Source organism: Phalangium opilio, unplaced genomic scaffold (assembly GCF_054372755.1).
Source record: "Phalangium opilio isolate 3A_F unplaced genomic scaffold, DU_Popi_V2 ptg000002l_1, whole genome shotgun sequence".
NCBI lineage: Eukaryota > Metazoa > Arthropoda > Arachnida > Opiliones > Phalangiidae > Phalangium > Phalangium opilio.
Window position 1 is genome coordinate 10353296 of NW_028324144.1, and position 24411 is coordinate 10377706.

General features: G+C 34.1%; 43 non-coding genes across 43 annotated transcripts; all 43 read left to right on the plus strand.

Moving 5' to 3' along the window:
- The first annotated feature begins 61 nt into the window (after positions 1–61).
- On the plus strand, positions 62–132 carry TRNAG-GCC (transfer RNA glycine (anticodon GCC)). The gene has a single exon. It is a non-coding gene; the product is annotated as a tRNA-Gly (tRNA).
- Positions 133–364: 232 nt separating this feature from the next.
- On the plus strand, positions 365–435 carry TRNAG-GCC (transfer RNA glycine (anticodon GCC)). The gene has a single exon. It is a non-coding gene; the product is annotated as a tRNA-Gly (tRNA).
- A 232-nt stretch (positions 436–667) lies between these two features.
- TRNAG-GCC (transfer RNA glycine (anticodon GCC)) lies at positions 668–738 on the plus strand. The gene has a single exon. It is a non-coding gene; the product is annotated as a tRNA-Gly (tRNA).
- Positions 739–968: 230 nt separating this feature from the next.
- On the plus strand, positions 969–1039 carry TRNAG-GCC (transfer RNA glycine (anticodon GCC)). The gene has a single exon. It is a non-coding gene; the product is annotated as a tRNA-Gly (tRNA).
- A 231-nt stretch (positions 1040–1270) lies between these two features.
- Positions 1271–1341, plus strand: TRNAG-GCC (transfer RNA glycine (anticodon GCC)). Its single transcript has one exon. It is a non-coding gene; the product is annotated as a tRNA-Gly (tRNA).
- An 836-nt stretch (positions 1342–2177) lies between these two features.
- On the plus strand, positions 2178–2248 carry TRNAG-GCC (transfer RNA glycine (anticodon GCC)). The gene has a single exon. It is a non-coding gene; the product is annotated as a tRNA-Gly (tRNA).
- A 232-nt stretch (positions 2249–2480) lies between these two features.
- On the plus strand, positions 2481–2551 carry TRNAG-GCC (transfer RNA glycine (anticodon GCC)). The gene has a single exon. It is a non-coding gene; the product is annotated as a tRNA-Gly (tRNA).
- Positions 2552–2781: 230 nt separating this feature from the next.
- TRNAG-GCC (transfer RNA glycine (anticodon GCC)) lies at positions 2782–2852 on the plus strand. The gene has a single exon. It is a non-coding gene; the product is annotated as a tRNA-Gly (tRNA).
- Positions 2853–3083: 231 nt separating this feature from the next.
- Positions 3084–3154, plus strand: TRNAG-GCC (transfer RNA glycine (anticodon GCC)). Its single transcript has one exon. It is a non-coding gene; the product is annotated as a tRNA-Gly (tRNA).
- A 231-nt stretch (positions 3155–3385) lies between these two features.
- TRNAG-GCC (transfer RNA glycine (anticodon GCC)) lies at positions 3386–3456 on the plus strand. Its single transcript has one exon. It is a non-coding gene; the product is annotated as a tRNA-Gly (tRNA).
- A 232-nt stretch (positions 3457–3688) lies between these two features.
- TRNAG-GCC (transfer RNA glycine (anticodon GCC)) lies at positions 3689–3759 on the plus strand. The gene has a single exon. It is a non-coding gene; the product is annotated as a tRNA-Gly (tRNA).
- Positions 3760–3990: 231 nt separating this feature from the next.
- Positions 3991–4061, plus strand: TRNAG-GCC (transfer RNA glycine (anticodon GCC)). The gene has a single exon. It is a non-coding gene; the product is annotated as a tRNA-Gly (tRNA).
- Positions 4062–4292: 231 nt separating this feature from the next.
- On the plus strand, positions 4293–4363 carry TRNAG-GCC (transfer RNA glycine (anticodon GCC)). Its single transcript has one exon. It is a non-coding gene; the product is annotated as a tRNA-Gly (tRNA).
- Positions 4364–7666: 3303 nt separating this feature from the next.
- TRNAG-GCC (transfer RNA glycine (anticodon GCC)) lies at positions 7667–7737 on the plus strand. The gene has a single exon. It is a non-coding gene; the product is annotated as a tRNA-Gly (tRNA).
- A 533-nt stretch (positions 7738–8270) lies between these two features.
- Positions 8271–8341, plus strand: TRNAG-GCC (transfer RNA glycine (anticodon GCC)). Its single transcript has one exon. It is a non-coding gene; the product is annotated as a tRNA-Gly (tRNA).
- A 231-nt stretch (positions 8342–8572) lies between these two features.
- TRNAG-GCC (transfer RNA glycine (anticodon GCC)) lies at positions 8573–8643 on the plus strand. Its single transcript has one exon. It is a non-coding gene; the product is annotated as a tRNA-Gly (tRNA).
- A 232-nt stretch (positions 8644–8875) lies between these two features.
- Positions 8876–8946, plus strand: TRNAG-GCC (transfer RNA glycine (anticodon GCC)). Its single transcript has one exon. It is a non-coding gene; the product is annotated as a tRNA-Gly (tRNA).
- An 837-nt stretch (positions 8947–9783) lies between these two features.
- TRNAG-GCC (transfer RNA glycine (anticodon GCC)) lies at positions 9784–9854 on the plus strand. The gene has a single exon. It is a non-coding gene; the product is annotated as a tRNA-Gly (tRNA).
- A 230-nt stretch (positions 9855–10084) lies between these two features.
- Positions 10085–10155, plus strand: TRNAG-GCC (transfer RNA glycine (anticodon GCC)). The gene has a single exon. It is a non-coding gene; the product is annotated as a tRNA-Gly (tRNA).
- A 231-nt stretch (positions 10156–10386) lies between these two features.
- On the plus strand, positions 10387–10457 carry TRNAG-GCC (transfer RNA glycine (anticodon GCC)). The gene has a single exon. It is a non-coding gene; the product is annotated as a tRNA-Gly (tRNA).
- A 231-nt stretch (positions 10458–10688) lies between these two features.
- TRNAG-GCC (transfer RNA glycine (anticodon GCC)) lies at positions 10689–10759 on the plus strand. Its single transcript has one exon. It is a non-coding gene; the product is annotated as a tRNA-Gly (tRNA).
- A 232-nt stretch (positions 10760–10991) lies between these two features.
- Positions 10992–11062, plus strand: TRNAG-GCC (transfer RNA glycine (anticodon GCC)). The gene has a single exon. It is a non-coding gene; the product is annotated as a tRNA-Gly (tRNA).
- A 231-nt stretch (positions 11063–11293) lies between these two features.
- TRNAG-GCC (transfer RNA glycine (anticodon GCC)) lies at positions 11294–11364 on the plus strand. The gene has a single exon. It is a non-coding gene; the product is annotated as a tRNA-Gly (tRNA).
- Positions 11365–13757: 2393 nt separating this feature from the next.
- Positions 13758–13828, plus strand: TRNAG-GCC (transfer RNA glycine (anticodon GCC)). Its single transcript has one exon. It is a non-coding gene; the product is annotated as a tRNA-Gly (tRNA).
- A 2646-nt stretch (positions 13829–16474) lies between these two features.
- TRNAG-GCC (transfer RNA glycine (anticodon GCC)) lies at positions 16475–16545 on the plus strand. The gene has a single exon. It is a non-coding gene; the product is annotated as a tRNA-Gly (tRNA).
- A 232-nt stretch (positions 16546–16777) lies between these two features.
- Positions 16778–16848, plus strand: TRNAG-GCC (transfer RNA glycine (anticodon GCC)). The gene has a single exon. It is a non-coding gene; the product is annotated as a tRNA-Gly (tRNA).
- A 232-nt stretch (positions 16849–17080) lies between these two features.
- TRNAG-GCC (transfer RNA glycine (anticodon GCC)) lies at positions 17081–17151 on the plus strand. Its single transcript has one exon. It is a non-coding gene; the product is annotated as a tRNA-Gly (tRNA).
- Positions 17152–17382: 231 nt separating this feature from the next.
- On the plus strand, positions 17383–17453 carry TRNAG-GCC (transfer RNA glycine (anticodon GCC)). Its single transcript has one exon. It is a non-coding gene; the product is annotated as a tRNA-Gly (tRNA).
- Positions 17454–17684: 231 nt separating this feature from the next.
- Positions 17685–17755, plus strand: TRNAG-GCC (transfer RNA glycine (anticodon GCC)). Its single transcript has one exon. It is a non-coding gene; the product is annotated as a tRNA-Gly (tRNA).
- Positions 17756–17987: 232 nt separating this feature from the next.
- TRNAG-GCC (transfer RNA glycine (anticodon GCC)) lies at positions 17988–18058 on the plus strand. The gene has a single exon. It is a non-coding gene; the product is annotated as a tRNA-Gly (tRNA).
- A 231-nt stretch (positions 18059–18289) lies between these two features.
- TRNAG-GCC (transfer RNA glycine (anticodon GCC)) lies at positions 18290–18360 on the plus strand. Its single transcript has one exon. It is a non-coding gene; the product is annotated as a tRNA-Gly (tRNA).
- Positions 18361–18591: 231 nt separating this feature from the next.
- Positions 18592–18662, plus strand: TRNAG-GCC (transfer RNA glycine (anticodon GCC)). The gene has a single exon. It is a non-coding gene; the product is annotated as a tRNA-Gly (tRNA).
- A 232-nt stretch (positions 18663–18894) lies between these two features.
- TRNAG-GCC (transfer RNA glycine (anticodon GCC)) lies at positions 18895–18965 on the plus strand. Its single transcript has one exon. It is a non-coding gene; the product is annotated as a tRNA-Gly (tRNA).
- A 231-nt stretch (positions 18966–19196) lies between these two features.
- On the plus strand, positions 19197–19267 carry TRNAG-GCC (transfer RNA glycine (anticodon GCC)). Its single transcript has one exon. It is a non-coding gene; the product is annotated as a tRNA-Gly (tRNA).
- Positions 19268–19802: 535 nt separating this feature from the next.
- On the plus strand, positions 19803–19873 carry TRNAG-GCC (transfer RNA glycine (anticodon GCC)). Its single transcript has one exon. It is a non-coding gene; the product is annotated as a tRNA-Gly (tRNA).
- Positions 19874–20104: 231 nt separating this feature from the next.
- TRNAG-GCC (transfer RNA glycine (anticodon GCC)) lies at positions 20105–20175 on the plus strand. Its single transcript has one exon. It is a non-coding gene; the product is annotated as a tRNA-Gly (tRNA).
- Positions 20176–21010: 835 nt separating this feature from the next.
- On the plus strand, positions 21011–21081 carry TRNAG-GCC (transfer RNA glycine (anticodon GCC)). The gene has a single exon. It is a non-coding gene; the product is annotated as a tRNA-Gly (tRNA).
- An 835-nt stretch (positions 21082–21916) lies between these two features.
- Positions 21917–21987, plus strand: TRNAG-GCC (transfer RNA glycine (anticodon GCC)). The gene has a single exon. It is a non-coding gene; the product is annotated as a tRNA-Gly (tRNA).
- An 835-nt stretch (positions 21988–22822) lies between these two features.
- TRNAG-GCC (transfer RNA glycine (anticodon GCC)) lies at positions 22823–22893 on the plus strand. Its single transcript has one exon. It is a non-coding gene; the product is annotated as a tRNA-Gly (tRNA).
- Positions 22894–23124: 231 nt separating this feature from the next.
- On the plus strand, positions 23125–23195 carry TRNAG-GCC (transfer RNA glycine (anticodon GCC)). The gene has a single exon. It is a non-coding gene; the product is annotated as a tRNA-Gly (tRNA).
- A 226-nt stretch (positions 23196–23421) lies between these two features.
- Positions 23422–23497, plus strand: TRNAG-GCC (transfer RNA glycine (anticodon GCC)). The gene has a single exon. It is a non-coding gene; the product is annotated as a tRNA-Gly (tRNA).
- A 534-nt stretch (positions 23498–24031) lies between these two features.
- On the plus strand, positions 24032–24102 carry TRNAG-GCC (transfer RNA glycine (anticodon GCC)). Its single transcript has one exon. It is a non-coding gene; the product is annotated as a tRNA-Gly (tRNA).
- A 231-nt stretch (positions 24103–24333) lies between these two features.
- On the plus strand, positions 24334–24404 carry TRNAG-ACC (transfer RNA glycine (anticodon ACC)). Its single transcript has one exon. It is a non-coding gene; the product is annotated as a tRNA-Gly (tRNA).
- The last annotated feature ends 7 nt before the right edge of the window (positions 24405–24411 follow it).

A 24411-nucleotide genomic window follows, 5' to 3' on the forward strand; every position in this document is an offset into this window, starting at 1 on the left:
TAGGTTTGATTATCAAACATTCAGGTCAAATACCATTTTTCCATATTCTACTCTTGGCAGAGCCTCGGTGGTTCAATGGTAGAATTCTCGCCTGCCACGCGGGAGATCCGGGTTCGATTCCCGGCCGATGCATGCTTTGGTCGTCATTTGATGCATAACGATATTGTGTTTAAATTGTATTATCCTTACTTCAGGGTCTTTCGAAATTAATTAAAAAAATTCAAAAAGTATGTAAAATGATAATTTTTAAATTGATAAACCCTTCCAAAAATATTATTCGCTATAATAATTCAAAGAAATATTTGGTTTGATTATCAAATATTTAGGTGAAATACCATTTTTTCAATATTCTACTCTTTGCAGAGCCTCGGTGGTTCAATGGTAGAGTTCTCGCCTGCCACGCGGGAGATCTGGGTTCGATTCCCGGCCGATGCATGTTTTGGTCGTCATTTGATGCATAACGATATTGTGTTTAAATTGTATTATTCTTACTTCAGGGTCTTTCGAAATTAATAAAAAAAATTCAAAAAGTATGTAAAATGATAATTTTTAAATTGATAAACCCTTCCAAAAATATTATTCGCTATAATAATTCAAAGAAATATTTGGTTTGATTATCAAATATTTAGGTGAAATACCATTTTTTCAATATTATACTCTTTGCAGAGCCTCGGTGGTTCAATGGTAGAATTCTCGTCTGCCACGCGGGAGATCCGGGTTCGATTCCCGGCCGATGCATGTTTGGTCGACATTTGATGCATAACGATATTGTGTTTAAATTGTATTATCCTTACTTCCGGGTCTTTCGAAATTAATAAAAAAAATTCAAAAAGTATGTAAAATGATAATTTTTAAATTGATAAACCATTCTAAAAATATTATTTGAGATAATAATTCAAAGAAATATTTGGTTTGATTATCAAATATTCAGGTCAAATACCATTTTTCCATATTCTACTCTTGTCAGAGCCTCGGTGGTTCAATGGTAGAGTTCTCGCCTGCCACGCGGGAGATCCGGGTTCGATTCCCGGCCGATGCATGTTTTGGTCGTCATTTGATGCATAACGATATTGTGTTTAAATTGTATTATCCTTACTTCAGGATCTTTCGAAATTATTAAAAAAATTTCAAAAAGTATGTAAAATGATAATTTTTAAATTGATAAACCCTTCTAAAAATATTATTTGAGATAATAATTCAAAGAAATATTTGGTTTGATTATCAAATATACAGGTGAAATACAATTTTTCCATATTCTACTCTCGGCAGAGCCTCGGTGGTTCAATGGTAGAATTCTCGCCTGCCACGAGGGAGATCCGGGTTCGATTCCCGGCCGATGCATGTTTTGGTCGTCATTTGATGCATAACGATATTGTGTTTAAATTGTATTATTCTTACTTCAGGGTCTTTCGAAATTAATAAAAAAAATTCAAAAAGTATGTAAAATGATAATTTTTAAATTGATAAACCCTTCTAAAAATATTATTTGAGATAATAATTCAAAGAAATATTTGGTTTGATTATCAAATATACAGGTGAAATACAATTTTTCCATATTCTACTCTCGGCAGAGCCTCGGTGGTTCAATGGTAGAGATCTTTCCTGCCACGCGGGAGATCCGGGTTCGATTCCCGGCCGATGCATGTTTTGGTCGTCATTTGATGCATAACGATATTGTGTTAAAATTGTATTATTCTTACTTCAGGGTCTTTCGAAATTAATAAAAAAAATTCAAAAAGTATGTAAAATGATAATTTTTAAATTGATAAACCCTTCCAAAAATATTATTCGCTATAATAATTCAAAGAAATATTAGGTTTGATTATCAAATATTCAGGTCAAATACCATTTTTCCATATTCTACTCTTGGCAGAGCCTCGGTGGTTCAATGGTAGAATTCTCGCCTGCCACGCGGGAGATTCGGTTTCGATTCCCGGCCGATGCATGTTTTGGTCGTCATTTGATGCATAACGATATTGTGTTTAAATTGTATTATCCTTACTTCAGGGTCTTTCGAAATTAATTAAAAAAATTCAAAAAGTATGTAAAATGATAATTTTTAAATTGATAAACCCTTCCAAAAATATTATTCGCTATAATAATTCAAAGAAATATTTGGTTTGATTATCAAATATTTAGGTGAAATACCATTTTTTCAATATTCTACTCTTTGCAGAGCCTCGGTGGTTCAATGGTAGAGTTCTCGCCTGCCACGCGGGAGATCCGGGTTCGATTCCCGGCCGATGCATGTTTTGGTCGTCATTTGATGCATAACGATATTGTGTTTAAATTGTATTATTCTTACTTCAGGGTCTTTCGAAATTAATAAAAAAAATTCAAAAAGTATGTAAAATGATAATTTTTAAATTGATAAACCCTTCCAAAAATATTATTCGCTATAATAATTCAAAGAAATATTTGGTTTGATTATCAAATATTTAGGTGAAATACCATTTTTTCAATATTATACTCTTTGCAGAGCCTCGGTGGTTCAATGGTAGAATTCTCGTCTGCCACGCGGGAGATCCGGGTTCGATTCCCGGCCGATGCATGTTTGGTCGTCATTTGATGCATAACGATATTGTGTTTAAATTGTATTATCCTTACTTCCGGGTCTTTCGAAATTAATAAAAAAAATTCAAAAAGTATGTAAAATGATAATTTTTAAATTGATAAACCATTCTAAAAATATTATTTGAGATAATAATTCAAAGAAATATTTGGTTTGATTATCAAATATTCAGGTCAAATACCATTTTTCCATATTCTACTCTTGTCAGAGCCTCGGTGGTTCAATGGTAGAGTTCTTGCCTGCCACGCGGGAGATCCGGGTTCGATTCCCGGCCGATGCATGTTTTGGTCGTCATTTGATGCATAACGATATTGTGTTTAAATTGTATTATCCTTACTTCAGGATCTTTCGAAATTATTAAAAAAATTTCAAAAAGTATGTAAAATGATAATTTTTAAATTGATAAACCCTTCTAAAAATATTATTTGAGATAATAATTCAAAGAAATATTTGGTTTGATTATCAAATATACAGGTGAAATACAATTTTTCCATATTCTACTCTCGGCAGAGCCTCGGTGGTTCAATGGTAGAATTCTCGCCTGCCACGGGGGAGATCCGGGTTCGATTCCCGGCCGATGCATGTTTTGGTCGTCATTTGATGCATAACGATATTGTGTTTAAATTGTATTATTCTTACTTCAGGGTCTTTCGAAATTAATAAAAAAAATTCAAAAAGTATGTAAAATGATAATTTTTAAATTGATAAACCCTTCTAAAAATATTAATTGAGATAATAATTCAAAGAAATATTTGGTTTGATTATCAAATATTCAGGTCAAATACCATTTTTCCATATTCTACTCTTGGCAGAGCCTCGGTGGTTCAATGGTAGAGTTCTCGCCTGCCACGCGGGAGATCCGGGTTCGATTCCCGGCCGATGCATGTTTTGGTCGTCATTTGATGCATAACGATATTGTGTTTAAATTGTATTATCCTTACTTCAGGGTCTTTCGAAATTAATAAAAAAATTTCAAAAAGTATGTAAAATGATAATTTTTAAATTGATAAACCCTTCCAAGAATATTATTCGCTATAATAATTCAAAGAAATATTTGGTTTGATTATCAAATATTCAGGTGCAATACCATTCTTTCCATATTCTACTCTTTGCAGAGCATCGGTGGTTCAATGGTAGAATTCTCGCCTGCCACGCGGGAGATCCGGGTTCGATTCCCGGCCGATGCATGTTTTGGTCGTCATTTGATGCATAACGATATTGTGTTTAAATTGTATTATTCTTACTTCAGGGTCTTTCGAAATTAATAAAAAAAATTCAAAAAGTATGTAAAATGATAATTTTTAAATTGATAAACAATTCTAAAAATATTATTTGAGATAATAATTCAAAGAAATATTTGGTTTGATTATCAAATATTCTGGTCAAATACCATTTTTCCATATTCTACTCTTGGCAGAGCCTCGGTATTTCAATGGTAGAGTTCTCGCCTGCCACGCGGGAGATCCGGGTTCGATTCCCGGCCGATGCATGTTTTGGTCGTCATTTGATGCATAACGATATTGTGTTTAAATTGTATTATCCTTACTTCAGGATCTTTCGAAATTATTAAAAAATTTTCAAAAAGTATGTAAAATGATAATTTTTAAATTGATAAACCCTTCTAAAAATATTATTTGAGATAATAATTCAAAGAAATATTTGGTTTGATTATCAAATATACAGGTGAAATACAATTTTTCCATATTCTACTCTCGGCAGAGCCTCGGTGGTTCAATGGTAGAATTCTCGTCTGCCACGCGGGAGATCCGGGTTCGATTCCCGGCCGATGCATGTTTTGGTCGTCATTTGATGCATAACGATATTGTGTTTAAATTGTATTATCCTTACTTCAGGGACTTTCGAAATTAATAAAAAAATTTCAAAAAGTATGTAAAATGATAATTTTTTAATTGATAAACCCTTCCAAAAATATTTTTCGCTTTAATAATTCAAAGAAATATTTGGTTTGATTATCAAATATTTAGGTGAAATACCATTTTTTCAATATTCGACTCTTTGCAGAGCCTCGGTGGTTCAATGGTAGAGATCTTTCCTGCCACGCGGGAGATCCGGGTTCGATTCCCGGCCGATGCATGTTTTGGTCGTCATTTGATGCATAACGATATTGTGTTTAAATTGTATTATTCTTACTTCAGGGTCTTTCGAAATTAATAAAAAAAATTCAAAAAGTATGTAAAATGATAATTTTTAAATTGATAAACCCTTCCAAAAATATTATTCGCTATAATAATTCAAAGAAATATTAGGTTTGATTATCAAATATTCAGGTCAAATACCATTTTTCCATATTCTACTCTTGGCAGAGCCTCGGTGGTTCAATGGTAGAATTCTCGCCTGCCACGCGGGAGATTCGGTTTCGATTCCCGGCCGATGCATGTTTTGGTCGTCATTTGATGCATAACGATATTGTGTTTAAATTGTATTATCCTTACTTCAGGGTCTTTCGAAATTAATTAAAAAAATTCAAAAAGTATGTAAAATGATAATTTTTACCTCTCCGAGTGACGTATGTCACGGAGAGGTTCTAATTTCGACGTGTCTGTGTGTGTGTGTGTGTGTGTGTGGGTGTGTGTGTGTGTGTGTCTGTCTGTTGTTATACCCACGTGACCGCGTTCGCAGTTTGCAAATCGGAGCAAACGTGTTCTCAATTTCCGGAAATTTCGAAAATTGTATTACACTTACAGGCTATTACTCCATTGACTGTCTAACATCACCAGCCTCTGGTCTTAGTCCATCCCACATGGACACCAGTCTGTACACACTGGCTTCTCATCACAATCGTCTGCTGCTTTTTGTCCATCCCACATGGACACCAGTTTGTACACACTGGCTTCTAGTCCCCACCCTCTTGTGGTCTTTGTCCATCCCACATGGACACCAGTCTGTACACACTGGCTTCTAATCACCACCGTCATCTGCTCTTTGTCCATCGCACATGGACACCAGTCTGTACACCTGGCTTCTAACACCACCATCTTCTGGTCTTTGTTTTTGTCCATCCCACATGGACACCAGTCTGTACACCTGGCTTCTAACACCACCATCTTCTGGTCTTTGTTTTTGTCCATCCCACATGGACACCAGTCTGTACTCCTGGCTTCTACTCCATCATCATCGTTAAGGTTAAGACATACGCGGCGATCGGCCAGGGTTACGAGAAACGTCCGGCCTCCCAAAGGTGGGGCTTCCACCAGAGGTTCACGCAATTGCGCTGTTCTTATCCATAGCTGCGATTCGACACCCTTATATACTACCTATTTGAGTAAGGCGACGCAACCGGCGTATGCTTCATTTCAAACGCCAATATTAGTCAAGTCTCTCAAGAATGTTTAATTATTCTTTTTCAAAACGATGTAACGCTCAATAAGGCGAACAACTATCGAAGAAAATATTTAATATTAATTATATTTATTTTAATATTTAAGATAATCATGTCTCTAAACTCAAAATTAATACGGAAAGGGTAAAACAGTAGTCTATGTGTTTGTCTTTATGTGTCCGTCCGTTGTTACACTAGTGCGCTGCGTTAGAAGTTCGTTTTTGTTTTGATGTGTAAAGAAATCCTTCAGAACCTTAATATTCCCGTTTTCCATAATATAAAATGAATATGTGGAAATATTTTTCGTAATTATGATGCATTTAGTACTTTTGTAGCTTTAAAGCTCTATTTCATTTTGATATTCCAAAGATTTTTTTAATATTATTATTTAAAATGGATGTTTATATATTACTTAAGCTATACTACATCTGTTTATAGCATAATCCTTCCTAAAGTGAATACAAGCGCAACGCTACAATGTTGGTCAAATGAACTATTATTTGTTAATAGGCCTAGTGAACCAAAAAGTAAACGCTTGGGTTTGGTTTTCGTTTCTGTAATGCAGAGACATTAACGGTTCAGAGTGAGCCGAAAGTTAAATACACTATTAAATAATTAGGCTTAGATTATATAATCATGGTGGAAATCTGGGCCGCGTTCAGCAGAGCCCAGCGCTGTTAGCAGTGTCCTACATAACGGGATTTTGTTTTTGAATTTTGACGTCACGGTGCTTAGCGCTGAGCTAGCGCGGTCTTCAAAGAAAATAGTCGGCTTTTTGGATAACGTGACGTAAAACGTGTAGTTCTCAGCTTGGCGAAAAAACCATGGATGAATCAATACAAATAGCTCTATGGGACTATAGCTATTTAATTGGCGTGAAACCAGTTGATCACGCGAGAATTTTAAGAGATATGTTAGTTTCTAATTTTAATTATAAAAGTTGTTATCTATCTCTATAAATATGTTATCATACAATTTTTGTTAAGCCTTGGTACCTTGCACGCTTTATTGCGCTAGCGTCATTTATAAAACACCGATGACCGGAGAAAAGCTATGACGACAGAGCTCACCGGTAAACATTTCCAAAATCCGCTGTCTTTTTTGGTGAGCTCTGCTGAACGCAGCCCAGACCAGTGAAAGGTCTGATCGTAATGGGATAATAGCTTCGTGTTTTCATGCTTTTCATGGTACGCATTTACTTTCAGTGTGTGTAGCCACAAATAAGCTTTGGTGTTATGTAACGTTAACAGTCATGTTGACAAACTAAGAAAATCGTTGAGGTGAAACGAGAGGATAGTGTTTATATGGCAACCCTGTTTTGAATATGGCTTTGAACATAGAGGGCATACAGTTGAGGAGTAGAAAATTGGGCCTTTACAAACACGTAAATGTAGTATCCCTCCAAAGTTTTATCTCTTCATTTCCCGTTTCTCCCCCATCGGATGATTTTAATGTGTACAAGTATATCATTTTTGGATGTAAAATGTCGTCTGATTTACAGTATATTTGCTATGCTTTGTATACTGCTTTAATATTTCATAAATTTTAACTTAAGAAACATTTCCATATCTGGGTAAATAAGTTTGTAAGTAGTCGTCTTGACTCGGAGAGGTAATATTTTGGTTTTCCCAACTTGTTAAATTGATAAACCCTTCCAAAAATATTATTCGCTATAATAATTCAAAGAAATATTTGGTTTGATTATCAAATATTTAGGTGAAATACCATTTTTTCAATATTCTACTCTTTGCAGAGCCTCGGTGGTTCAATGGTAGAGTTCTCGCCTGCCACGCGGGAGATCCGGGTTCGATTCCCGGCCGATGCATGTTTTGGTCGTCATTTGATGCATAACGATATTGTGTTTAAATTGTATTATTCTTACTTCAGGGTCTTTCGAAATTAATAAAAAAAATTCAAAAAGTATGTAAAATGATAATTTTTAAATTGATAAACCCTTCCAAAAATATTATTCGCTATAATAATTCAAAGAAATATTAGGTTTGATTATCAAATATTCAGGTCAAATACCATTTTTCCATATTCTACTCTTGGCAGAGCCTCGGTGGTTCAATGGTAGAATTCTCGCCTGCCACGCGGGAGATTCGGTTTCGATTCCCGGCCGATGCATGTTTTGGTCGTCATTTGATGCATAACGATATTGTGTTTAAATTGTATTATCCTTACTTCAGGATCTTTCGAAATTATTAAAAAAATTTCAAAAAGTATGTAAAATGATAATTTTTAAATTGATAAACCCTTCTAAAAATATTATTTGAGATAATAATTCAAAGAAATATTTGGTTTGATTATCAAATATACAGGTGAAATACAATTTTTCCATATTCTACTCTCGGCAGAGCCTCGGTGGTTCAATGGTAGAATTCTCGCCTGCCACGGGGGAGATCCGGGTTCGATTCCCGGCCGATGCATGTTTTGGTCGTCATTTGATGCATAACGATATTGTGTTTAAATTGTATTATTCTTACTTCAGGGTCTTTCGAAATTAATAAAAAAAATTCAAAAAGTATGTAAAATGATAATTTTTAAATTGATAAACCCTTCTAAAAATATTATTTGAGATAATAATTCAAAGAAATATTTGGTTTGATTATCAAATATTCAGGTCAAATACCATTTTTCCATATTCTACTCTTGGCAGAGCCTCGGTGGTTCAATGGTAGAGTTCTCGCCTGCCACGCGGGAGATCCGGGTTCGATTCCCGGCCGATGCATGTTTTGGTCGTCATTTGATGCATAACGATATTGTGTTTAAATTGTATTATCCTTACTTCAGGGTCTTTCGAAATTAATAAAAAAATTTCAAAAAGTATGTAAAATGATAATTTTTAAATTGATAAACCCTTCCAAAAATATTATTCGCTATAATAATTCAAAGAAATATTTGGTTTGATTATCAAATATTTAGGTGAAATACCATTTTTTCAATATTCTACTCTTTGCAGAGCCTCGGTGGTTCAATGGTAGAGTTCTCGCCTGCCACGCGGGAGATCCGGGTTCGATTCCCGGCCGATGCATGTTTTGGTCGTCATTTGATGCATAACGATATTGTGTTTAAATTGTATTATTCTTACTTCAGGGTCTTTCGAAATTAATAAAAAAAATTCAAAAAGTATGTAAAATGATAATTTTTAAATTGATAAACCCTTCCAAAAATATTATTCGCTATAATAATTCAAAGAAATATTAGGTTTGATTATCAAATATTCAGGTCAAATACCATTTTTCCATATTCTACTCTTGGCAGAGCCTCGGTGGTTCAATGGTAGAATTCTCGCCTGCCACGCGGGAGATTCGGTTTCGATTCCCGGCCGATGCATGTTTTGGTCGTCATTTGATGCATAACGATATTGTGTTTAAATTGTATTATCCTTACTTCAGGGTCTTTCGAAATTAATTAAAAAAATTCAAAAAGTATGTAAAATGATAATTTTTAAATTGATAAACCCTTCCAAAAATATTATTCGCTATAATAATTCAAAGAAATATTTGGTTTGATTATCAAATATTTAGGTGAAATACCATTTTTTCAATATTCTACTCTTTGCAGAGCCTCGGTGGTTCAATACTAGAGTTCTCGCCTGCCACGCGGGAGATCCGGGTTCGATTCCCGGCCGATGCATGTTTTGGTCGTCATTTGATGCATAACGATATTGTGTTTAAATTGTATTATTCTTACTTCAGGGTCTTTCGAAATTAATAAAAAAAATTCAAAAAGTATGTAAAATGATAATTTTTAAATTGATAAACCCTTCCAAAAATATTATTCGCTATAATAATTCAAAGAAATATTTGGTTTGATTATCAAATATTTAGGTGAAATACCATTTTTTCAATATTATACTCTTTGCAGAGCCTCGGTGGTTCAATGGTAGAATTCTCGTCTGCCACGCGGGAGATCCGGGTTCGATTCCCGGCCGATGCATGTTTGGTCGTCATTTGATGCATAACGATATTGTGTTTAAATTGTATTATCCTTACTTCCGGGTCTTTCGAAATTAATAAAAAAAATTCAAAAAGTATGTAAAATGATAATTTTTAAATTGATAAACCATTCTAAAAATATTATTTGAGATAATAATTCAAAGAAATATTTGGTTTGATTATCAAATATTCAGGTCAAATACCATTTTTCCATATTCTACTCTTGTCAGAGCCTCGGTGGTTCAATGGTAGAGTTCTCGCCTGCCACGCGGGAGATCCGGGTTCGATTCCCGGCCGATGCATGTTTTGGTCGTCATTTGATGCATAACGATATTGTGTTTAAATTGTATTATCCTTACTTCAGGATCTTTCGAAATTATTAAAAAAATTTCAAAAAGTATGTAAAATGATAATTTTTAAATTGATAAACCCTTCTAAAAATATTATTTGAGATAATAATTCAAAGAAATATTTGGTTTGATTATCAAATATACAGGTGAAATACAATTTTTCCATATTCTACTCTCGGCAGAGCCTCGGTGGTTCAATGGTAGAATTCTCGCCTGCCACGAGGGAGATCCGGGTTCGATTCCCGGCCGATGCATGTTTTGGTCGTCATTTGATGCATAACGATATTGTGTTTAAATTGTATTATTCTTACTTCAGGGTCTTTCGAAATTAATAAAAAAAATTCAAAAAGTATGTAAAATGATAATTTTTAAATTGATAAACCCTTCTAAAAATATTATTTGAGATAATAATTCAAAGAAATATTTGGTTTGATTATCAAATATTCAGGTCAAATACCATTTTTCCATATTCTACTCTTGGCAGAGCCTCGGTGGTTCAATGGTAGAGTTCTCGCCTGCCACGCGGGAGATCCAGGTTCGATTCCCGGCCGATGCATGTTTTGGTCGTCATTTGATGCATAACGATATTGTGTTTAAATTGTATTATCCTTACTTCAGGGTCTTTCGAAATTAATAAAAAAATTTCAAAAAGTATGTAAAATGATAATTTTTAAATTGATAAACCCTTCCAAGAATATTATTCGCTATAATAATTCAAAGAAATATTTGGTTTGATTATCAAATATTCAGGTGCAATACCATTCTTTCCATATTCTACTCTTTGCAGAGCATCGGTGGTTCAATGGTAGAATTCTCGCCTGCCACGCGGGAGATCCGGGTTCGATTCCCGGCCGATGCATGTTTTGGTCGTCATTTGATGCATAACGATATTGTGTTTAAATTGTATTATTCTTACTTCAGGGTCTTTCGAAATTAATAAAAAAAATTCAAAAAGTATGTAAAATGATAATTTTTAAATTGATAAACAATTCTAAAAATATTATTTGAGATAATAATTCAAAGAAATATTTGGTTTGATTATCAAATATTCAGGTCAAATACCATTTTTCCATATTCTACTCTTGGCAGAGCATCGGTGGTTCAATGGTAGAATTCTCGCCTGCCACGCGGGAGATCCGGGTTCGATTCCCGGCCGATGCATGTTTTGGTCGTCATTTGATGCATAACGATATTGTGTTTAAATTGTATTATCCTTACTTCAGGATCTTTCGAAATTATTAAAAAATTTTCAAAAAGTATGTAAAATGATAATTTTTAAATTGATAAACCCTTCTAAAAATTCTAGAGGGCCGGTAGGCCCTTCTAGATAAGAACCCACACCCTCCCGTAATGTTAAAGAAATAATTCACAGATTTTAGGCTTAGCGTCCCATAGAAAAAGCATGGGATTTTTGGTGGTCCACTCCATCGAATAACTCAGAAACTACTTCGAAGTTAAGGTTCGGAACACTTTTGAATTATCAAGCAACTATTGAATGTTTAACTTCTGAAGTTTGATTAAGAACAATTAATTCTAAGTATTTTATTTTAATTAATTTAAAAATCATGGCAAAACCGTTACATATATTACACTGTTTGCATAGCATTTTATTCAGCCTTCGTCGGGTTTGTGGCGCATAGGATAACGCGTCTGCCTATGGAGCAGAAGATTGCAGGTTCAAGTCCTGGCAAGCTCGGTGTTTATTTTTACAGATCTTTTATTCAACAAAAATGAAATAATCCTATAAATACAATATTTGGATAAATTTTTTGTTACGAAATACAGGCTTGTGGCATAATGGATAACGCGTTTGCATTCGAGGCAAAACATTGCAGGTTCGATCCTGGCAAGCTCGGTGTTTATTTTTACAGATCTTTTATTCAATATAAATGATATAATCCTATAAATACAATGTTTGGATAATTTTTTTGTCACGAAATACGGGCTTGTGGCGTAATGGATAACGCGTTTGCACTCGAGGCAAAACATTGCAGGTTCGAGTCTTGGAAACCGCGTTGTCTATTTTTGATGAAGAATCTTAGTATATAAAAGGGAAAATTCTTAAATAACAAACTTTCAATGAAATAGGCGCGTGCTGGCGCGTGGTTTAGAAATAACGTTTTTCAAACCTATACAAAAAGGTCAACTAAACTTAATTGAGTCACCAACCGCCTTTTTGTGTGAAATAAGTTACCACCCGCCTATCTATGGTGAATTAATTTACCACACTTCTACCAATTGTTAATTAATTTACCACTTCCCTGCCAAATGATTTAAAATTTTAATCTTTCCCATAAAATAATGAGAGGCACTTAGAGTGAGCCAACTGGAACATCGAATTAATGACGTTTGACAAGCATAGTATTATTTTTATAATAGATTAATACAAATTAAGGCTGAAGGAACAGATATTATATAAAAAAGACTTGGTTTGCCCAAGCCTTAAAAACAAAAGGATAAGAGTTTTTCCAGTTGTCTGAAGCGCGGATATTTTTTCTATTGAATTTTAAAGACAATCCGTATTTTACTACTCTTTAGAATTTAATTCAATCACCTGATTTTACTGCTAATGGACTAGTTTCCTAAAAATTAATTGAAATAAAATAATTACTTATCTCAGATTTTTCAACAACAATTCCATTTTCCTGAAACATTTAATCATGCATTTATTATTTTGAGGGATATCGTGTAAACTCAACCAACACTTCTAAAATCTTCCTCGCAAGTACTGATATACACAGTTCAATAATTGTGACTGTGCTTAAAGAAGAAACGAACCTCTTTATCAAATATAAGAAAGGTGATAACAGCCCCCTTTTGTATTCGAAAAGACCGCATATAATACATAATTAATGAGAATATTATTTGAAAATTAAAGTACGTTCTCCATTGAAAAGAAAAGAAAATTCTTGATAAAATGTTTCAGGAAAATGGAATTGTTGTTGAAAAATCTGAGATAAGTAATTTTTTTATTTCAATTAATTTTTAGGAAACTAGTCCATTAGCAGTAAAATCAGGTGATTGAATTAAATTCTAAAGAGTAGTAAAATACGGATTGTCTTTAAAATTCAATAGAAAAAATATTCGCGCTTCAGACAACTGGAAAAACTCTTATCCTTTTGTTTTTAAGGCTTGGGCAAACCAAGTCTTTTTTATATAATATTATTTGAGATAATAATTCAAAGAAATATTTGGTTTGATTATCAAATATACAGGTGAAATACAATTTTTCCATATTCTACTCTCGGCAGAGCCTCGGTGGTTCAATGGTAGAATTCTCGCCTGCCACGAGGGAGATCCGGGTTCGATTCCCGGCCGATACATGTTTTGGTCGTCATTTGATGCATAACGATATTGTGTTTAAATTGTATTATCCTTACTTCAGGGTCTTTCGAAATTAATAAAAAAAATTCAAAAAGTATGTAAAATGATAATTTTTAAATTGATAAACCCTTCTAAAAATATTATTTGAGATAATAATTCAAAGAAATATTTGGTTTGATTATTAAATATACAGGTGAAATACAATTTTTCCATATTCTACTCTCGGCAGAGCCTCGGTGGTTCAATGGTAGAATTCTCGCCTGCCACGAGCGAGATCCGGGTTCGATTCCCGGCCGATGCATGTTTTGGTCGTCATTTGATGCATAACGATATTGTGTTTAAATTGTATTATCCTTACTTCAGGGTCTTTCGAAATTAATAAAAACAAGTAGGGACGACTACTTACAAACTTATTTAGCCAGATATGGAAATGTTTCTTAAGTTAAAATTTATGAAATATTAAAGCAGTATACAAAGCATAGCAAATTTACTGTAAATCAGACGACATTTTACATCCAATAATGATATACTTGTACACATTAAAATCATCCGATGGGGGAAAAACGGGAAATGAAGAGATAAAACTTTGGAGGGATATTACCTTTACGTGTTTGTAAAGGCCCAATTTTCTACTCCTCAACTGTATGCCCTCTATGTTCAAAGCCATATTCACAACAGGGTTGGCATGTAAACACTATCCTCTCGTTTCACCTCAACGATTTTCTTAGTTTAACAACATGACTGTTAACGTTACATAACACCAAAGCTTATTTGTGGCTACACACACTGAAAGTAAATGCGTACCATAAAAAGCATGAAAACACGAAGCTATTATCCGATTACGATCAGACCTTTCACTGGTCTGGGCTGCGTTCAGCAGAGCTCACCAAAAAGACAGCGGATTTTGGAAATGTTTACCGGTGAGCTCTGTCGTCATAGCTTTTCTCCGGTCATCGGCGTTTTATAAATGACGCTAGCGCAATAAAGCGTGCAAGGTACCAAGGCTTAACAAAAATTGTAGGATAACATATTTATAGAGATAGATAACAACTTTTATAATTAAGATTAGAAAATAAGATATCTCTTAAAATTCTCGGGTGATCAACTGGTTTCACGCCAATTAAATAGCTATAGTCCCATAAAGTTATTTGTATTAATTCCTCCATGGTTTTTTCGCCAAGCTGAGAACTACGCGTTTTACGTCACGTTATCCAAAAACCCGACTATTTTCTTTGAAGACCGCGCTAGCTCAGCGCTAAGCACCGTAACGTCAAAATTCAAAAGCAAAATCCCGTTATGTAGGACACTGTTAGCAGCGCTGGGCTCTGCTGAACGCGGCCCAGATTTCCACCATGATTATAAAATCTAAGCCTAATTATTTAAAAGTGTATTTAACTTTCGGCTCACTCTGAACCGTTAATGTCTCTGCATACAGAAACGAAAACCAAACCCAAACGTTTACTTTTTGGTTCACTAGGCCTATTGACAAATAAAAGCTCATTTGACCAACATATCAGCGTTGTGCTTGTATTCACTGTGACTTTAGAAAGGATTATGCTATAAACAGATGTAGTATAGCTTAAGTAATATATAAACATCCATTTTAAATAATAATATTAAACAAAATCTTTGGAATATCAAAATGAAACAGAGCTTTAAAGCTACAAAAGTACTAAATGCATCATAATTACGAAAAATATTTCCACATATTCATTTTATATTATGGAAAACGGGAATATTAAGGTTCTGAAGGATTTCTTTACACATCAAAACAAAACGAACTTCTAACGCAGCGCACTAGTGTTACAACGGACGGACACATATAGACAAACACATAGACTGCTGTTTTACCCTTTCCGTATTAATTTTGAGTTGAGAGACATGATTATCTTAAATATTAAAATAAATATAATTAATATTAAATATTTTCTTCGATAGTTGTTCGCCTTATTGAGCGTTACATCGTTTTGAAAAAGAACAATTAAACATTCTTGAGAGACTTGACTAATATTGGCGTTTGAAATGAAGCATACGCCGGTTGCTTCGCCTTCATCAAATAGGTAGTATATAAGGGTGTCGAATCGCAGCTATGGATAAGAACAGCGCAATTGCGTGAACCTTTGGTGGAAGCCCCACCATTGGGAGGCCGGACGTTTCTCGTAACCCTGGCCGATCGCCGCGTATGTCTTAACCTTAAGGAGTAGAAGCCAGGTGTACAGACTGGTGTCCATGTGGGATGGACAAAAACAAAGACCAGAAGATGGTGGTGTTAGAAGCCAGGTGTACAGACTGGTGTCCATGTGGGATGGACAAAAACAAAGACCAGAAGATGGTGGTGTTAGAAGCCAGGTGTACAGACTGGTGTCCATGTGGGATGGACAAAAACAAAGACCAGAAGATGGTGGTGTTAGAAGCCAGGTGTACAGACTGGTGTCCATGTGGGATGGACAAAAACGAAGACCAGAAAATGATGGTGATAGAAGCCAGTAAGTATAGACTGGTGTCTATGTGGAATGGACAAAGACCACAAAATACAGATTGGTATTCATGTAGAATAGACAATTGACTAGTCAGATGAAGTAATAGTGGCCAATTGATTTGTGGATAGATTCAAGTTTTGAAATTTCCGGGTACTGTGAATACGGTCCGGAAATAGCGAACACATTTGCTTCAATTCGGAAACTGCGAACACGGTCCCCTGGGGTGTAAGTCAATAACAACAGACAGACACATACACACACACACACACAGACACGTCGAAATTAGAACCTTTCCGTGACATACGTCACTCGGAGAGGTAAAAATTCAAAAAGTATGTAAAATGATAATTTTTAAATTGATAAACCCTTCAAAAATATTATTTGAGATAATAATTCAAAGAAATATTTGGTTTGATTATCAAATATTCAGGTCAAATACCATTTTTCCATATTCTACTCTTGGCAGAGCCTCGGTGGTTCAATGGTAGAATTCTCGCCTGCCACGCGGGAGGTCCGGGTTCGATTTCCGGCCGATGCATGTTTTGGTCGTCATTTGTTGCATAACGATATTGTGTTTAAATTGTATTATCCTTACTTCAGGGTCTTTCGAAATTAATAAAAAAATTTCAAAAAGTATGTAAAATGATAATTTTTAAATTGATAAACTCCTCCAAAAATATTATTCGCTTTAATAATTCAAAGAAATATTTGGTTTGATTATCAAATAATTAGGTGAAATACCATTTTTTCAATATTATACTCTTTGCAGAGCCTCGGTGGTTCAATGGTAGAATTCTCGTCTGCCACGCGGGAGATCCGGGTTCGATTCCTGGCCGATGCATGTTTTGGTCGTCATTTGATGCATAACGATATTGTGTTTAAATTGTATTATCCTTACTTCCGGGTCTTTCGAAATTAATAAAAAAATTTCAAAAAGTATGTAAAATGATAATTTTTAAATTGATAAACCCTTCCAAAAATATTATTCGCTATAATAATTCAAAGAAATATTTGGTTTGATTATCAAATATTCAGGTGCAATACCATTCTTTCCATATTCTACTCTTTGCAGAGCATCGGTGGTTCAAAGGTAGAATTCTCGCCTGCCACGCGGGAGATCCGGGTTCGATTCCCGGCCGATGCATGTTTTGGTCGTCATTTGATGCATAACGATATTGTGTTTAAATTGTATTATCCTTACTTCAGGGTCTTTCGAAATTAATAAAAAAAATTCAAAAAGTATGTAAAATGATAATTTTTAAATTGATAAACCCTTCTTAAAATATTATTTGAGATAATAATTCAAAGAAATATTTGGTTTGATTATCAAATATTCAGGTCAAATACCATTTTTCCATATTCTACTCTTGGCAGAGCCTCGGTGGTTCAATGGTAGAGTTCTCGCCTGCCACGCGGGAGATCCGGGTTCGATTCCCGGCCGATGCATGTTTTGGTCGTCATTTGATGCATAACGATATTGTGTTTAAATTGTATTATCCTTACTTCAGGGTATTTCGAAATTATTAAAAAAATTTCAAAAAGTATGTAAAATGATAATTTTTAGATTGATAAACCCTTCTAAAAATATTATTTGAGATAATAATTCAAAGAAATATTTGGTTTGATTATCAAATATTGAGGTGAAATACAATTTTTCAATATTCTACTCTTTGCAGAGCCTCGGTGGTTCAATGGTAGAATTCTCGTCTGCCACGCGGGAGATCCGGGTTCGATTCCCGGCCGATGCATGTTTTGGTCGTCATTTGATGCATAACGATATTGTGTTTAAATTGAATTATCCTTACTTCCGGGTCTTTCGAAATTAATAAAAAAATTTCAAAAAGTATGTAAAATGATAATTTTTAAATTGATAAACCCTTCCAAAAATATTATTCGCTATAATAATTCAAAGAAATATTTGGTTTGATTATCAAATATTCAGGTGCAATACCATTCTTTCCATATTCTACTCTTTGCAGAGCATCGGTGGTTCAATGGTAGAATTCTCGCCTGCCACGCGGGAGATCCGGGTTCGATTCCCGGCCGATGCATGTTTTGGTCGTCATTTGATGCGTAACGATATTGTGTTTAAATTGTATTATCCTTACTTCATGTTCTTTCGAAATTAATAAAAAAAATTCAAAAAGTATGTAAAATGATAATTTTTAAATTGATAAACCCTTCTTAAAATATTATTTGAGATAATAATTCAAAGAAATATTTGGTTTGATTATCAAATATTCAGGTCAAATACCATTTTTCCATATTCTACTCTTGGCAGAGCCTCGGTGGTTCAATGGTAGAGTTCTCGCCTGCCACGCGGGAGATCCGGGTTCGATTCCCGGCCGATGCATGTTTTGGTCGTCATTTGATGCATAACGATATTGTGTTTAAATTGTATTATCCTTACTTCAGGGTATTTCGAAATTATTAAAAAAATTTCAAAAAGTATGTAAAATGATAATTTTTAAATTGATAAACCCTTCTAAAAATATTATTTGAGATAATAATTCAAAGAAATATTTGGTTTGATTATCAAATATTGAGGTGAAATACAATTTTTCAATATTCTACTCTTTGCAGAGCCTCGGTGGTTCAATGGTAGAATTCTCGTCTGCCACGCGGGAGATCCGGGTTCGATTCCCGGCCGATGCATGTTTTGGTCGTCATTTGATGCATAACGATATTGTGTTTAAATTGTATTATCCTTACTTCAGGGCCTTTCGAAATTATTAAAAAAATTTCAAAAAGTATGTAAAATGATAATTTTTAAATTGATAAACCCTTCCAAAAATATTATTCGCTATAATAATTCAAAGAAATATTTGGTTTGATTATCAAATATTCAGGTGCAATACCATTCTTTCCATATTCTACTCTTTGCAGAGCATCGGTGGTTCAATGGTAGAATTCTCGCCTGCCACGCGGGAGATCCGGGTTCGATTCCCGGCCGATGCATGTTTTGGTCGTCATTTGATGCGTAACGATATTGTGTTTAAATTGTATTATCCTTACTTCAGGGTCTTTCGAAATTATTAAAAAAATTTCAAAAAGTATGTAAAATGATAATTTTTAAATTGATAAACCCTTCTAAAAATATTATTTGAGATAATAATTCAAAGAAATATTTGGTTTGATTATCAAATATTGAGGTGAAATACAATTTTTCCATATTCTACTCTCGGCAGAGCCTCGGTGGTTCAATGGTAGAATTCTCGCCTGCCACGCGGGAGGTCCGGGTTCGATTCCCGGCCGATGCATGTTTTGGTCGTCATTTGTTGCATAACGATATTGTGTTTAAATTGTATTATCCTTACTTCAGGGTCTTTCGAAATTAATAAAAAAATTTCAAAAAGTATGTAAAATGATAATTTTTAAATTGATAAACCCCTCCAAAAATATTATTCGCTTTAATAATTCAAAGAAATATTTGGTTTGATTATCAAATATTTAGGTGAAATACCATTTTTTCAATATTCTACTCTTTGCAGAGCCTCGGTGGTTCAATGGTAGAATTCTCGCCTGCCACAAGGGAGATCCGGGTTCGATTCCCGGCCGATGCATGTTTTGGTCGTCATTTGATGCATAACGATATTGTGTTTAAATTGTATTATCCTTACTTCCGGGTCTTTCGAAATTAATAAAAAAATTTCAAAAAGTATGTAAAATGATAATTTTTAAATTGATAAACCCTTCCAAAAATATTATTCGCTATAATAATTCAAAGAAATATTTGGTTTGATTATCAAATATTCAGGTGCAATACCATTCTTTCCATATTCTACTCTTTGCAGAGCATCGGTGGTTCAATGGTAGAATTCTCGCCTGCCACGCGGGAGATCCGGGTTCGATTCCCGGCCGATGCATGTTTTGGTCGTCATTTGATGCATAACGATATTGTGTTTAAATTGTATTATTCTTACTTCAGGGTCTTTCGAAATTAATAAAAAAAATTCAAAAAGTATGTAAAATGATAATTTTTAAATTGATAAACAATTCTAAAAATATTATTTGAGATAATAATTCAAAGAAATATTTGGTTTGATTATCAAATATTCAGGTCAAATACCATTTTTCCATATTCTACTCTTGGCAGAGCCTCGGTGGTTCAATGGTAGAGTTCTCGCCTGCCACGCGGGAGATCCGGGTTCGATTCCCGGCCGATGCATGTTTTGGTCGTCATTTGATGCATAACGATATTGTGTTGAAATTGTATTATCCTTACTTCAGGGTCTTTCGAAATTAATAAAAAAAATTCAAAAAGTATGTAAAATGATAATTTTTAAATTGATAAACCCTTCTAAAAATATTATTTGAGATAATAATTCAAAGAAATATTTGGTTTGATTATCAAATATTCAGGTCAAATACCATTTTTCCATATTTTACTCTTGGCAGAGCCTCGGTGGTTCAATGGTAGTGTTCTCGCCTGCCACGCGGGAGATCCGGGTTCGATTCCCGGCCGATGCATGTTTTGGTCGTCATTTGATGCATAACGATATTGTGTTTAAATTGTATTATCCTTACTTCAGGATCTTTCGAAATTATTAAAAAAATTTCAAAAAGTATGTAAAATGATAATTTTTAAATTGATAAACCCTTCTAAAAATATTATTTGAGATAATAATTCAAAGAAATATTTGGTTTGATTATTAAATATACAGGTGAAATACAATTTTTCCATATTCTACTCTCGGCAGAGCCTCGGTGGTTCAATGGTACAATTCTCGCCTGCCACGAGGGAGATCCGGGTTCGATTCCCGGCCGATGCATGTTTTGGTCGTCATTTGATGCATAACGATATTGTGTTTAAATTGTATTATCCTTACTTCAGGGTCTTTCGAAATTAATTAAAAAAATTCAAAAAGTATGTAAAATGATAATTTTTAAATTGATAAACCCTTCTAAAAATATTATTTGAGATAATAATTCAAAGAAATATTTGGTTTGATTATCAAATATTCAGGTCAAATACCATTTTTCCATATTCTACTCTTGGCAGAGCCTCGGTGGTTCAATGGTAGAGTTCTCGCCTGCCACGCGGGAGATCCGGGTTCGATTCCCGGCCGATGCATGTTTTGGTCGTCATTTGATGCATAACGATATTGTGTTTAAATTGTATTATCCTTACTTCAGGGTCTTTCGAAATTAATAAAAAAAATTCAAAAAGTATGTAAAATGATAATTTTTAAATTGATAAACCCTTCTAAAAATATTATTTGAGATAATAATTCAAAGAAATATTTGGTTTGATTATCAAATATTCAGGTCAAATACCATTTTTCCATATTTTACTCTTGGCAGAGCCTCGGTGGTTCAATGGTAGTGTTCTCGCCTGCCACGCGGGAGATCCGGGTTCGATTCCCGGCCGATGCATGTTTTGGTCGTCATTTGATGCATAACGATATTGTGTTTAAATTGTATTATCCTTACTTCAGGATCTTTCGAAATTATTAAAAAAATTTCAAAAAGTATGTAAAATGATAATTTTTAAATTGATAAACCCTTCTAAAAATATTATTTGAGATAATAATTCAAAGAAATATTTGGTTTGATTATTAAATATACAGGTGAAATACAATTTTTCCATATTCTACTCTCGGCAGAGCCTCGGTGGTTCAATGGTACAATTCTCGCCTGCCACGAGGGAGATCCGGGTTCGATTCCCGGCCGATGCATGTTTTGGTCGTCATTTGATGCATAACGATATTGTGTTTAAATTGTATTATCCTTACTTCAGGGTCTTTCGAAATTAATAAAAAAAATTCAAAAAGTATGTAAAATGATAATTTTTAAATTGATAAACCCTTCTAAAAATATTATTTGAGATAATAATTCAAAGAAATATTTGGTTTGATTATCAAATATTCAGGTCAAATACCATTTTTCCATATTTTACTCTTGGCAGAGCCTCGGTGGTTCAATGGTAGAGTTCTCGCCTGCCACGCGGGAGATCCGGGTTCGATTCCCGGCCGATGCATGTTTTGGTCGTCATTTGATGCATAACGATATTGTGTTTAAATTGTATTATCCTTACTTCAGGGTCTTTCGAAATTAATAAAAAAAATTCAAAAAGTATGTAAAATCATAATTTTTAAATTGATAAACCCTTCTAAAAATATTATTTGAGATAATAATTCAAAGAAATATTTGGTTTGATTATCAAATATTCAGGTCAAATACCATTTTTCCATATTTTACTCTTGGCAGAGCCTCGGTGGTTCAATGGTAGTGTTCTCGCCTGCCACGCGGGAGATCCGGGTTCGATTCCCGGCCGATGCATGTTTTGGTCGTCATTTGATGCATAACGATTTTGTGTTTAAATTGTATTATCCTTACTTCAGGGTCTTTCGAAATTAATAAAAAAATTACGAAAAGTATGTAAAATAATAATTTTTAAATTGATAAACCCTTCTAAAAATATTATTTGAGATAATAATTCAAAGAAATATTTGGTTTGATTTTCAAATATTCAGGTGAAATACAATTTTTCCATATTCTACTCTCGGCAGAGCCTCGGTGGTTCGATGGTAGAATTCTCGCCTACCACGCGGGAGATCCGGGTTCGATTGCCGGCCGATGCATGTTTTGGTCGTCATTTGATGCATAACGATATTGTGTTTAAAGTGTATTATCCTTACTTCAGGGTCTTTCGAAATTAATAAAAAAAATTCAAAAAGTATGTAAAATGATTATTTTCAAATTGATAAACCCTTCTAAAAATATTATTTGAGATAATATTTCAAAGAAATATTTGGTTTGATTATCAAATATTCAGGTGAAATACCATTTTTCCATATTCTACTTTTGGCAGAGCCTCGGTGGTTCAATGGTAGAATTCTCGCCTGCCACGCGGGAGATCCGGGTTCGATTCCCGGCCGATGTATGTTTTGGTCGTTATTTGATGCATAACGATATTGTGTTTAAATTGTACTATCCTTACTTCAGGGTCATGGGAATATATTAAAAAATTACGAAAATTAAGTAAAATGATAATTGTTAAATTGATAAATCCTTCTAAAAATATTATTTGAGATAATAATTCAAAGAAGTATTTGGTTTTATTATCAAATATTCAGGTGAAATACCATTATTTCCATATTCTACTCTTTGCAGAGCATCGGTGGTTCCATGGTAGAATTCTCGCCTGCCACGCGGGAGATCCAGGTTCGATTCCCGGCCGATGCATGTTGTGGTCGTCGTTTGATTCATAACGATTTTGTGTTTAAATTGTATTATCCTTACTTCAGGGTCTTTCGAAATTAATAAAAAAATTACGAAAAGTATGTAAAATAATAATTTTTGAATTGATAAACCCTTCTAAAAATATTATTTGAGATAATAATTCAAAGAAATATTTGGTTTGATTATCAAATATTCAGAAGAAATACAATTTTTCCATATTCTACTCTCGGCAGAGCCTCGGTGGTTCAATGGTAGAATTCTCGCCTGCCACGCGGGAGGTCCGGGTTCGATTCACGGCCGTTGCATGTTTTGGTCGTCATTAGATGCATAACGATATTGTGTTTAAATTGTATTATCCTTACTTCAGGGTCTTTCGAAATTAATAAAAAAAATTCAAAAAGTATGTAAAATGATAATTTTAAAATTGATAAACCCTTCTAAAAATATTATTTGAGATAATAATTCAAAGAAATATTTGGTTTGATTATCAAATATTCAGGTGAAATACAATTTTTCCATATTCTACTCTCGGCGGAGCCTCGGTGGTTGAATGGTAGAATTCTCGCCTACCACGCAGGAGATCCGGGTTCGATTCCCGGCCGATGCATGTTTTGGTCGTCATTTGATGCATAACGATATTGTGTTTAAATTGTATTATCCTTACTTCAGGGTCTTTCGAAATTAATAAAAACAATTCAAAAAGTATGTAAAATGATAATTTTTAAATTGATAAACCCTTCCAAAAATATTATTCGCTATAATAATTCAAAGAAATATTTGGTTTGATTATCAAATATTTAGGTGAAATACCATTTTTTCAAAATTCTACTCTTTACAGAGCCTCGGTGGTTCAATGGTAGAATTCTCGCCTGCCACGCGGGAGATCCGGGTTCGATTCTCGGCCGATGCATGTTTTGGTCGTCATTAGATGCATAACGATATTGGGTTTAAATTGTATTATCCTTACTTCAGGGTCTTTCGAAATTAATAAAAAAAATTCAAAAAGTATGTAAAATGATAATTTTAAAATTGATAAACCCTTCTAAAAATATTATTTGAGATAATAGTTCAAAGAAATATTTGGTTTGATTATCAAATATTCAGGTGAAATACACTTTTTCCATATTCTACTCTCGGCAGAGCCTCGGTGGTTGAATGGTAGAATTCTCGCCTACCACGCGGGAGATCCGGGTTCGATTCCCGGCCGATGCATGTTTTG